The sequence below is a fragment of the Felis catus genome, chromosome C1 (assembly GCF_018350175.1).
Source record: "Felis catus isolate Fca126 chromosome C1, F.catus_Fca126_mat1.0, whole genome shotgun sequence".
NCBI lineage: Eukaryota > Metazoa > Chordata > Mammalia > Carnivora > Felidae > Felis > Felis catus.
The window spans coordinates 164722025-164733412 of record NC_058375.1 but is presented as its reverse complement, the minus strand read 5'-3'; the positions used below and the strand labels follow the sequence as shown (position 1 = coordinate 164733412).

General features: G+C 44.5%; 1 long non-coding RNA gene across 2 annotated transcripts; it reads left to right on the top strand.

The window, feature by feature from the left end:
- Positions 1-1214: 1214 nt before the first annotated feature.
- On the top strand, positions 1215-8465 carry LOC111561976. 2 transcript variants are annotated; one of them, XR_002745052.2, is made up of 3 exons: positions 1215-2756; positions 3466-3786; positions 7256-8465. It is a non-coding gene; the product is annotated as an uncharacterized LOC111561976 (long non-coding RNA). The 2 variants fall into 2 exon arrangements; XR_006583336.1 differs by lacking the exon at positions 7256-8465 and adding an exon at positions 3988-4949.
- The last annotated feature ends 2923 nt before the right edge of the window (positions 8466-11388 follow it).

Here is an 11388-nt window from a genome sequence, read left to right as displayed (position 1 = left end):
CACGTGGAGTACGAGTCAGCAGTGACTTTTTTCTTTTAAACATAATGACGTTACTCAAGCACTTGGTATATAGCGTTGTAGGTTCGAATTTGAACATTTGAACACGTGGGAAGTTCTTACAAAATTTAACTAGACCCATCTTTATAAGCATTGTCACTGTTTCCGAGTGCATAACAAATAGGTTAGAAGAGGATCCCCTCCCTTCTCCCCGCCACCCCCGACAGAATTATAAAAGGCTACTGTCTATACATGAGAAATAACCCTGGAGGACCCACCAGCCGGTCATGCAGTATGTGACACAGGCCACCAGGGGCTGAAATGAAACCACTAATACTTTTTTCATAGGATCATTAGCTAGAGTGAAACAAGGTGTCCGAGTGAAAAGATGGGGAGGTTGACCTGGCTCCTTACCTTTGTGTGCCTTCACTTTAATTATTTTTTGCATTAAAATTAAACACTAATATTCCATTTTATCATTTAAACACGTTGTTACCCAAAGACAATACGTCGCTTTTCATGTTGTTAAACGATTCATGATGTATTATTCTGTGGTTACTATTTATGGCCGGTTTTCAATAGATACTAACAATCTTGTGAAAATGCCAATTTAGATTCAAGGCTAAGGGGAGGTTATTTTTAAAATTTTCCCTGTTGTACTTTATGAGGCAAAATTAATTGATTGGTTTTGAAATTTGGGTCTGCCTCCAAGTTAAAGTCTGCCTCCAACCAAGATGGGTAGGTCTAAGGTTCACAGAGTGAGTTTGCTTAAGTTCTTGACCTTGTACTGACAGTCACTGGGAAGAATATGTTCTCTTTATAATAGCTGCTTTACAATTTCAGAGACGTTGCTAAGCTCTCGCCTGTGCTAATACCAGTTGCCCCTGTACCTTAAGTAAAGCCAATCCAATAAATTTACGATTGTGGTTGGGAAATAAATGTCACGTCAGTAACTCTCAGCCAGGTATCAGAAGAAGGAGTATGTGATTGTTTAGTCCAAAAATTAAGTTTCGTGTTTTTAATTGGTGTCATATCCTGTCCCAAGTCTATAGTGCTTCTATCAAAGGCACCCATATTAACCTGAAGGGGAATCATGATAGCAACTCCTTTTATCCCCTGGCTCAAATGTTTGCGTGTGCAACCCTAATTTTTGTTCAAACACTTTCAGGCCAAGGCAACAGGAAATCGTAAACGTGGCTACACCACGAAAATAATTTTCGAGTGCGTTATTTCTCTCCGTGTTCGGAGTGAGTTGTGCAAGCTGCAGAGGAAACTGTTGTCTCATTAAACCCCGTGCGACGAAAACAGCCACTCTTCCAGCAAAATAACTACTCTCCTCCCTTCATAAATCTTGATTCCAACGAGACGGAGGCCAGAAATTGACTCTGTCTCTCACATCAATGGCTTAAAACTGTTGCATCACAGTAGTATGTTCAAAGGGAATCAGAACTATCCAACAACAACTTCAGGGGCAGGGAGGCAATTCTAACTGACAGCCAGATGTCTGGCCTGGCTGCTTTAATACCCATCAAGACTGCAGATGGTCTTGAGACCCCTGCATCCAAACAGTGAGTCCCAGTGAATGATAAACAACAATACCACAAATCATCAGCGCAAACCAAAAATGCTGCTGGGACTGATCAAGATTTCAGATGTCAAGAGTTGGCCACCTTCTCTCCCTTCTTCTCCCCCTCCCCCACGCCTGACCCCTCTCCCAAACAAAAAGCTTGTTAGTGGTGGAGGGCCCAGCAGGAAATGTTTTTACACCCAGGGCCAAATGCTAATCCTTCACTGAAGCTTTTAATATATTTAAATGTTTAGGCGAAGGAGGCAAAAAACGGATTCCAGTAGAAATCACTCGACATGTGGGATATGGAGATTTCTCAAGTTGGTTAAGTCTATATTACATTCAGTGGACTTCCTCTTCAATTTAGGATTACTTTAAAGGAGCACACTCTAATTCAAAGAGAAAGGGAATTGGCTTGAATTACCCTTTAAGCAACTACCAGCATGAAACTTTTCGTTCCTTAAATGCGTGTTTCTGGGACAAAGCACGAATAAGTTCTATACCTATCCAGGTGCACGTATTTCTTCATTTCTTCATTTTCACTGGCTGCACATTGTGTTGTCTTGAAATACTTCTTTGGGCATAACTAGACTTGACATGTACTTGCGATTCATAAACTATTACAAATATCAAACCACGCTCCTCCAAATACGGCTAAAGGATTCTGGGGAAAACTCGGTAACATTGTCTTGGTTTGTAAAGTGGTTTGAATTTTTCACGATGGCATCAAATATTTGCGAAACTGAACGAACTAGGTTCTTCCAGTAAGCAGTGGTGGATTTTTCAGTGCCGTTTTCACTCGTGTCTCTTAAAGTAACTGCACATATGCCTTCTCGAGCAAATTCCTTTCTATGAAGTCTTCACAAAGGTGTTTCGAGTTCCCATTTCAGATACGTCTCCCTTTTGTGACCTTCTCCCCAAGGGCTGCGGTGCACACTCCTGTAGTTATCTGTCCCAAACCCATTTTGAAACTCGGCTTTCTCAATAAAAATGTCAAAACCAGCGGCCTTTCAGAGTAGCTGCTATGAACACGAGCCCTTTCTTCACAGCCGGCCTGACCGTGTCTTCAGTCTCCATCAGAGACCTGCTGCGTGTGGACACGCATAGCAGTTTTCCCAACAGAGACGCATCGAATGCCCTTTTCCGGAAACAACACTTCCAGAAATGTGCTGACCAAGAAGAAACAGCAGGGGTGAGAGAGGTGGCCAAAGCACTCACAACATCTTAACAAGCACTAATTAAATGTCTTTCTTTAAAAATATGGCTTAAGAAAGCCAAATACAATAACTTCTTACAGATGGTTTTAGGAACTAACAAGACCCATAGGAAATGGTGCAGTCATTAAGATTAGTGTCCCCAAAGTCTCCTACAACCATTAGTGGCTGGAGGTGCTGTGCACTTTAGGAAGAAATGATGAGAGTCTGTCTGATGTGAAGTGCCCCCCCCCCCGCCCACCACCACCATTTGTCTCTGAAGGGAACTTTGCATCTGTGTTAGTGCATTACACAGTCAGTTATTGAAAGAGCTAGTCAATTGAATATAAAAAGAGTATTAGCAGCCTTGAAATCTAGTTTTCTGTCGGGGGCCAAAGTTATCGTGAAAAAGGATCGCCAGTACCAAAAAGGCAGGGACTGTGTGTTATCATGTCAATACCTCAAGTTCCAACACATAGTGGGCATGTGGTAAGTGCTCATTCATTTATTGGACAAATATTCCTTTAGTGGTTACCCTGTGCAGGCACGGGCGAAGCTTTGGAAATAAAGTAAACGAGAAGACAGATAAGGCACCTACCTTTTAGAATAGATAGCCTGTGTGAAGATGTTTGTTAAAGGGATGGATGGGTGGATGGATAAATGATCTAATAAAAGTATTTCTCAGACGCACTTCTGACTTTCCTTTAGGGATAGGAGCCTTGGGCTGAGCTCATTCAAAGAAATGTAGAGCCAGGTTCCCAAGAGAGATGGCTCAAGACAATCCCCGTGGCAGTGATTGGCTTCAGCATGGGCTTGGAAATAGACGCTTCCATGGCCATCTGCGTTTCAGACGAAGGAGCTACTAGTGTGAAATGAAGTTTAAAGGATCTTAGAACCCGTTCAAGATTGCTATTGGCACTAGCGTTCTTAATAGGATCTGAAGACGCGCTTCTGGTAATAGAGGAAAACACAGGCCTAACACTCAGAAAAAAGATTTCCCCCTTCAAAATATAACTAAAAGACTAAAAGGTAAGTGTGTGTCCGAATGTATGATTCAGAAAAGACCTCTTGTTTCTAGCTATGTGTGTAATCCCCCTCTGGAAGACGTGTCTTGACAGCCCCCAACTGCTTTTCACTGGCGGCTTCTTGATCTCTTTGCTGTTTTGTTTTTCTTAAAAAATTCTATTCCCATTTGCCATTATTCAGCTGCTTAATGCTGATGTTCTACAGCTTGTAGACGCAGGCTTCATGATGCAAACTGGCGTCCAGGAGCAAAATGACTGTTTGGAACCAGTAAGACCAGAGGGACAGGAGACCGTCACACCCGCTCCCCAGGGCAGTTGGCTGAGTGCTATGGGGACGTGGGCCCTGTCACAGAAAGCATCGGGTAAAACTTGTCGGTGGGAAACTATGAGTCAACCTAGCCTGGCCGTGGGGGAGGTGGGGGAAGGGGTTCAGGGGGAAGACTCCTGCCTAGGTGTTTTCTGTAAAACGACCAGTTAACTGGATGGTTGCTGGTTGCTTTGCAGTATGATGAGAGAGAACTTCCAAGTTATTGGGTTGATGGGCCAGCACCGGACCCCACAGAAACACCTGTGCCAAGTCACCCCGTTTGTCAACATGACTCACCAACCACCACCACCACCCTTCACAAACAAAGAATCCTTACGGCCACCGATGGGAGAAAACAAACTCGCTTTGGATGTGGTGTGATTTATTTCATGCATTCACTCAACAAACACTTACTAAGAAACTCTTCAGTGTCATTTGCCGAGTAACTCTACCTGGGCAACTTGGCAGGAAACAAAGAGCTGCTAAAGAAGCTATTAGGGGAAAACATTAAAATTATAGCATTACAAATCAAATCTTCAGGCTTGGGGACAGAGTTGGGGGAAAAGTTGCTGCGTGTGGCTACCATTCACAAGGTGATTGCTCGCCACAAGACCGCACTGCGCTCCATTCCTTCCTTTCATTTTGTTGTTTAATGGCTACAACGAATCTGTTAGGTAGGACTCATTATTCTCATCTTATAGATGAAGAAACTGACGGCCCAAGAGGTTCAGTAACACCTAGTAAGTGGGAAGATGTGGTTTGCACTTTCAGTCTCTGCAAACCTCCCTCCAAAGCCCACAGGACTCCCTGGCTTCTCTCACATGCTCTACTGCTCACATTTGAGGCCAATTAATATTCAAGTCGAGGGGCGCCTGGGTGGCGCAGTCGGTTAAGCGTCCGACTTCAGCCAGGTCACGATCTCGCGGTCCGTGAGTTCGAGCCCCGCGTCGGGCTCTGGGCTGATGGCTCAGAGCCTGGAGCCTGTTTCCGATTCTGTGTCTCCCTCTCTCTCTGCCCCTCCCCCGTTCATGCTCTGTCTCTCTCTGTCCCAAAAATAAATAAACGTTGAAAAAAAAATTTTTTTAAAAATATTCAAGTCGAAACTTTAGGTGATTGTCACTAACACATCTCACACACGTGAGAGTTGAGTGAGTGTCTTTTAAATGCATATGTTAAATGCAACATTCACAGGTATGGTCCAAAAATGTTAGTAATATTTTATGAGCTCCAAATCTCATTCTTTGTGTTCTCTTTTACATCAGACCTCTCTCAGAGGGGCTATAGATACAACGTTTCAGATCAAAAGTTGTTGATCTTGAGGGCATTTTGCTAAGTGAAATATGCCAGACAAAGAAAGAAGAATGCAGCGCAATCTCACTTACATGTGGAATTTTTTAAAATCAGATATGGTGAAAACGGGGATCAGATTTGTAGTTGGTGGGAGTGGGGCAGGAGGGTGATTTAGGTAAAGGGGGCCAAATGGTACAAACTTCCAGTTGTAAGATAAATAAGTCCTGGGGATGTGATGTACAACGTGACGGCTATGGTTAGCAATGCTGTATTGTAGATTTGAGAGTTGCTAAGAGAGGTGTGTGTGTGTGTGTGTGTGTGTGTGTGTGTGTTTGAGGTGGGGTGCAGAGACGGAGGGAGAATCTTAAGCAGGTTCCATGCCTAGCACAGAGCCCAATAAGGAACTTGATCTCATGACTGTGAGAGCATGACTTGCACCAAAATCAAGAGTCAGGTGCTTAACTGACTGTACCACCCAGGCTCCTGGAGGGTAGATCATAAACGTTCTCCTCATATGTAAGAACTACATGATTGGATGGGGCCCCTATGTGTGGTGATAAATATTAACTAATCTTATTGTGGTAGTCATGTTGCAATCTAGACAAATATCAAATCATTCTGGTGTGCATCTTAAACATACACCATGCCATATGTTAATTCTGCCTCAATAAAAATGAGGAGGGGGAAGGTGTTGCCTTTTCCTCTCCCCGACAGCACAGTCTTGCCTATGTTCCTACGGCAGCTGTGATGGTCAAGGAGCCCACGTACGTGATGCCTGACAGGGAATGTCCCTCAGGGGTCTGAGGTGCTGGTAGGGAAGAGGAAAGAGGAGGGGAGGAAAAGCAAAGCTAGCAAAGCAGAGGGAGAAGCAAGGCAGAAGGAGAGAGAAAACCGCTCTCCTGTCTTCCTCTCGCATCCTTGCAGCCAGTTCTGCGGTCACATCACCAACAGCCGGCCATTTGTCACCATCTTCCAGGTGGCCTCCCCCCTCACCCAGGCTGCTTTCAGAAGTGAGCAAAAGAGGTGTGTGGGGGCAGAAGACCCAGAAATCTTGGCTTGTCATCTGAAGCTTTTGAACCCAGGCAAACCGTGAGCCTCTCTGGGTCTGTTTCCTCATCTGTAAAAATAACAAGGTGCGCTTCACCAAATATTGAACATCTAATGAGATTGTGCATTTTCAATAGTTTCATTGAGTTATAATTGATACATGATAAACTGCATATATTTAAGAGACAGCACATTTAAAAGAGCATTTGTAAACCATAGAATTTTCTTCTCCACCAGGCTTAAAATCTCTCAGTAGTGCCTGAATTTTTGAAGACAGTTTCTGCTTAATCTTTTTGATGTTTGTTTGTTTGTTTGTTTGAGACAAAGCACAAGCAAGGAAGGGGCAGAGAGAGAGAGAGAGAGAGAGAGGGAGACAGAGGATCCAAAGTGGACTCCCAGCACCCCTTTATTATTTATTTATTTATTTTTATTTTTTTAAGTGTTGAGACAGAGAGAGAGAGAGAGAAGGAGGGAAGGAAGGAGGGGGAGGGGCGGAGAGAGGAGGGAAGGAGAGAATCCCAAGCAGGCTCCACACCGTCAGTGCAGAGCCGGACATGGGGCTCGAACTCACAAACCGTGAGATCATGACCTGAGCCGAAATCAAGTCAGATGCCTGACCAACTGAGCCACCCAGGCGCCCCTTCCTTCCTTCCTTTATTCATTCATTCATTCTTTTTTCTTTCTTTTTTTTTTTTCTTAAATCTGCTTAATTTTTAAGAGCCTTCATAACCAGGCTGCACCCTAGCTGGTCAACCTCATTTCTCACCACTTCCTGATGCAGTCACTCGGATACAATAAGACTAACCTTCCTCATTTCACATTCTTTCAGCTGGCTTTTCCCTGGAATGCTACCATAAACTCCAAGCTCCCACCACTCATGGGCCAGCACCTTCATAGTCCTGCATTCATTCAGCCCTTGACTGAGCACAGACTGCCTGCCAAGCACTGATCCAGGCCCTGGGGGTGCTTCTGCGAGCCAGCGAGACAAGTCTGCTGTCCTCAAGGACCTCCGAGAGGGCCCTCTGCAGTCTACCTGGTGCTCTCTTGCCGGAATCGTCCCTCCCTGGACAAGTCCTCCCAGCGTCCAGTTCCCTCTCCTCTATGAAGCCTTTCTGAATTCCTATTAACTCATGATCTTGTCCTTCTTTTTTCGCTACGGCACCTGAAGGCTGTTTCATACAATTCGATGTGTGTCATTTTATTTCATAAAATCCCCACAGATTGAAAGCACCGTGCAGGAATCTATTTTTCCACATCCTCACAACCCCGAGGAGACGCACGAAATGCCTGTTGATTTCAGAAGAGTACACCAGAAAGGCGGGGCATGTGGGAGAAACTTTCTGAGGGAACAGAACCCCCCATGGCCACTCTGTGTCACATGCACGATGGGCTGGTTGGCTCCTTGGGAAGGGCAGCACCCGCGAGGACAGACTGATTCATGGCTTGTCCAAAGCCAACCACAGGGGAAGCCACGCTCAAGGACATGTTCCTGCCGCCAGCGAAAGACGAGTGTCTCCTAGCAACCAGATTCCAGTGGCTTCCTGGCCTCCAGAGTTTGCCCCTGCTCACTGCTTTGTTGCCTCTGGGTTTGCATTTTGGCATTTGCTGACCATGGCATTCATTCTTGATTCCAAAACTTGAGAAAGAATGTCTGATCCGCAAGCTAGCTGACTGGACTAGCTCTGAGAACCATTTCATTCATGACATCCTTTCCGTAATGCTAGAACTTTCAAGGAACAGAATGTTTGCTCTTAGCTTAAAAAGGGTGAATACATTTTCCCCCAAGATTGTTATTTATATCAGAGCAGCTGGTTTGAAAGATACATAAAAAGGGAAGAGCATACATTCTTTCCATCAAATAATCAAAAAGTACTCAGACATTTTCAAAAAAGATACACTGTCATTCAAAACCTGTTTCAGCAATAAACTTTAACTTGGCAAATTCACAGATGCAGAAGGAAAGGCAAGTCGAATTTGAAGAAAATGACTCAAGGTCCTTAAAAGTTTGGATGGCTAATAAAATTATGTCTGCTGCAATATATGGCCTCAGCATCAATTCTTTCAGGGTTCTTTCTAGAGATTTCCAGCCTCAGCTCTGTTGTAGGTAGTGCTGCGTTTTTAAACTAGCGGGATGAAATTTAGCAGCTAACGTTGCTTTTTTTGTTTTCTCTTGTTCTAATCAAATATTCATCAAGACACAGTCAGTTACTCATCCATTTTTTTTAAAAAATGTAGTTCAGACTTCATGGTGAGGAGCTCAAAACCAACTCTAAATATAGCCATAATTCCCCAAGCCCCATAAATGCGCGTGAAAATTCGGATGCCTTTTCTCTTTCAAAAATAACAACCCGGAGACTGAAAGGTGAATGAAGTGCCTGCGTCATGTTCTCAGAGGACTGGTACCCCCTGATACCCGAGCCAACGCCGAACCACCGCTGCCTGAAATTGCCTTTGATTCGCGAGGAGCAACCCCAGGCTGGCAGAGCCCCCTGCTTCTCCATTCGCACAGTGAGCTTGGTCTCTGCCGAGTTAGGAGTCCTTTGGAGGTATCTCTCCGTTTCCTCTCCCTTTCCCTCCCCTTCCCCCAGCAAGAACAGTCACAAAGTCTCAAGTTGAAGATTCATTCTATTTCAGTGGTGGGGGAGGAGCCTCACTAAACCTAAAATCGAGACTTTGAGGGATGGGTTTGTACTAAGGCAGTGTTGAATATTCCCTAGAACAACTTAACGAGCTCTTTGATACGCTCCTCTGGGGGTCTGTGCACGTTCGTTTTAAGGGTGCAGAATTCATCACGTGGTTAAAACCAGGCACCCCTGCGTTACCCACGGCTTGCTCGTTGAGCGACCTTATTTGTGAATCGAGGCTTTTCTTACTGTCTCAGGTTGTTCTTCTTTCCCTGAAATGGTTAGGACGCCCACCAACTCTCTTTGGAGAGTGGGTATCCTCAAAGTCCCCCGGTGAAAAGGAAAACCTGTGCTGTCCCGCACTCGTCTAAGGTCTGGTTCCTCACTCTCTTTTCCATGCAACTCCATTCACGTGTTGCGTGAGGACTAAGTCAGCTAAGTTCAGCACCGTCATGGCTTTTCAAAGGGGGAAAAGTAATCCTGACTTCTCTGCAGGCCCTTTTTAAGCACCAGTTGGGGATAGCCCCTGGGAGGCAGCGCTGTATCTCACTCCCTTGAGCCCAGCATTCAGATCACTGCACAAGACACAGACGATGATTCAAGAACAGTGGGCCTAGGTTTCAGCCTTAATCATTTCCATTTTCACCAGGGCTTATACAATCGTAAATGACCAAATTGCTTAGGGGTTCTATAAAGCCAGGCAGACTGGGAGGCAGTGTGGAATAGTGGTCAACTGACTGCATAGCTTTTACATTCCCATGGCCCTGGGTTAAACTTCCACGTCTGTCATTTCCTAGCTGTGTGACCTTGGGAAAGTCCCTTGACTTCTCTGAGCTTCATCTGCCTTACCTGTAAAACACACATTGATAACTCCCTGTATGAAGGTCAGCGTGGGGAGGAAGTAAAATGACATATCGAAGAATTCAGCATAGCGCCTGCAATTGTTGCTGATTAAATCATAGATTATACCGGAGAATGCTTTGATATGTATTGGTACATTGACTTATCAGTTTCCTGTTACTTCGATTCAAGCCACTGTGCTTAGTATAAGGACTTCCTCCCCACCCCTCACTCCGACCCTGCAATTTGAACTCTCTCTTTCCCTAAAAACCGTTAGCTAATTGTTAATTGAGAAACAATATAGAATTCCACAGGAAAAGTAAAAGAGCAGTTGGACACAACTTTTCCTGGGGCTCTATCTATTCTCAGTAGCGTCAAGTCGAGACCTGAGGCTGATACATGTGTCCCCATGGGTCACACCTGAACAACCAGTGCAGTCAATGAAATAACATTCAACACTCATCCAACAAGCATTGATTGACATCGACTATGTGCCAGGTGATGGATATGTCAATCTCCCTGGGGTTTGTTTTAAGCAGCGCTCAAGGTCTGTTTTAAACATTTTCATATAAATTAACTCTTTTTTAAATTGTTGTAATGTTCATTTATTTGACAGAGAGGGAGAGAGAGAGAGAGAGAGAGAGAGACGGAGACAGAGACAGAGTGTGAGCAGGGGAGGGGCAGAGAGAGAGGGAGAAACAGGCTCCAGGCTCTGAGCTGTCAGAGCCAGAGCCCGAGGTGGGGCTCAAACCCACAAGGTGTGAGATCATGACCTGAGCTGAAGTCAGACGCTTAACCGACTGAGCCACCCAGGTGACCCTAAATGAGCTCTTTTCACCCTTCAACCAAAGGTGGGAGGTACTAGCATTGGTCCCATTTTACAGATGAAGAAACTGAGCACCGAGAGGTAATGTGTCCAAGGCCACACAAGTATTATGCAGAATTGGATCAAGACCCAGCAAAGTAGTTGTAGGGTCTTTCCTCATCATCCCCATGTCTTACTGCTAACTGCATTTGTTCATCTGAGCGGCCAATGTCATGCCTCCAGCTTGGTTTCTTTACTCCCCTTTTCGAAGCTGGATTCCCTAGATGATAGGATTGGGGCTTCACTCTTTCCTCTCTGCTCTGAATACCTCAGAAGGGGCTGTAAAATCCCCCTGGACGCTGGTTAGGCCCTCCATTGATCAAGCCGTGTGTCATCGGTTACTATGTTCAAGACAATCTCTTGCTCTTTCGAATAAGAATTATAAACATACTTTGATGCATTAAAAATATCTACCTTAGGGGAGGTTTGCTTCATAATCTAATAAAACAGATTTCTAACTTGCAGGTTATTACAGCCTTTGAAGTATTATTTAAATTGTCCTAGACACAAATTACTTATAAAATTGAACTGTCACTTTATAGCAGAATTAAAATTAATATGCTCCTCTTGATTCCCGTACTTGGGTATAAATTCCCTTATGTACAATGCTCTGAAATTTGGAAAGTTCAAAAT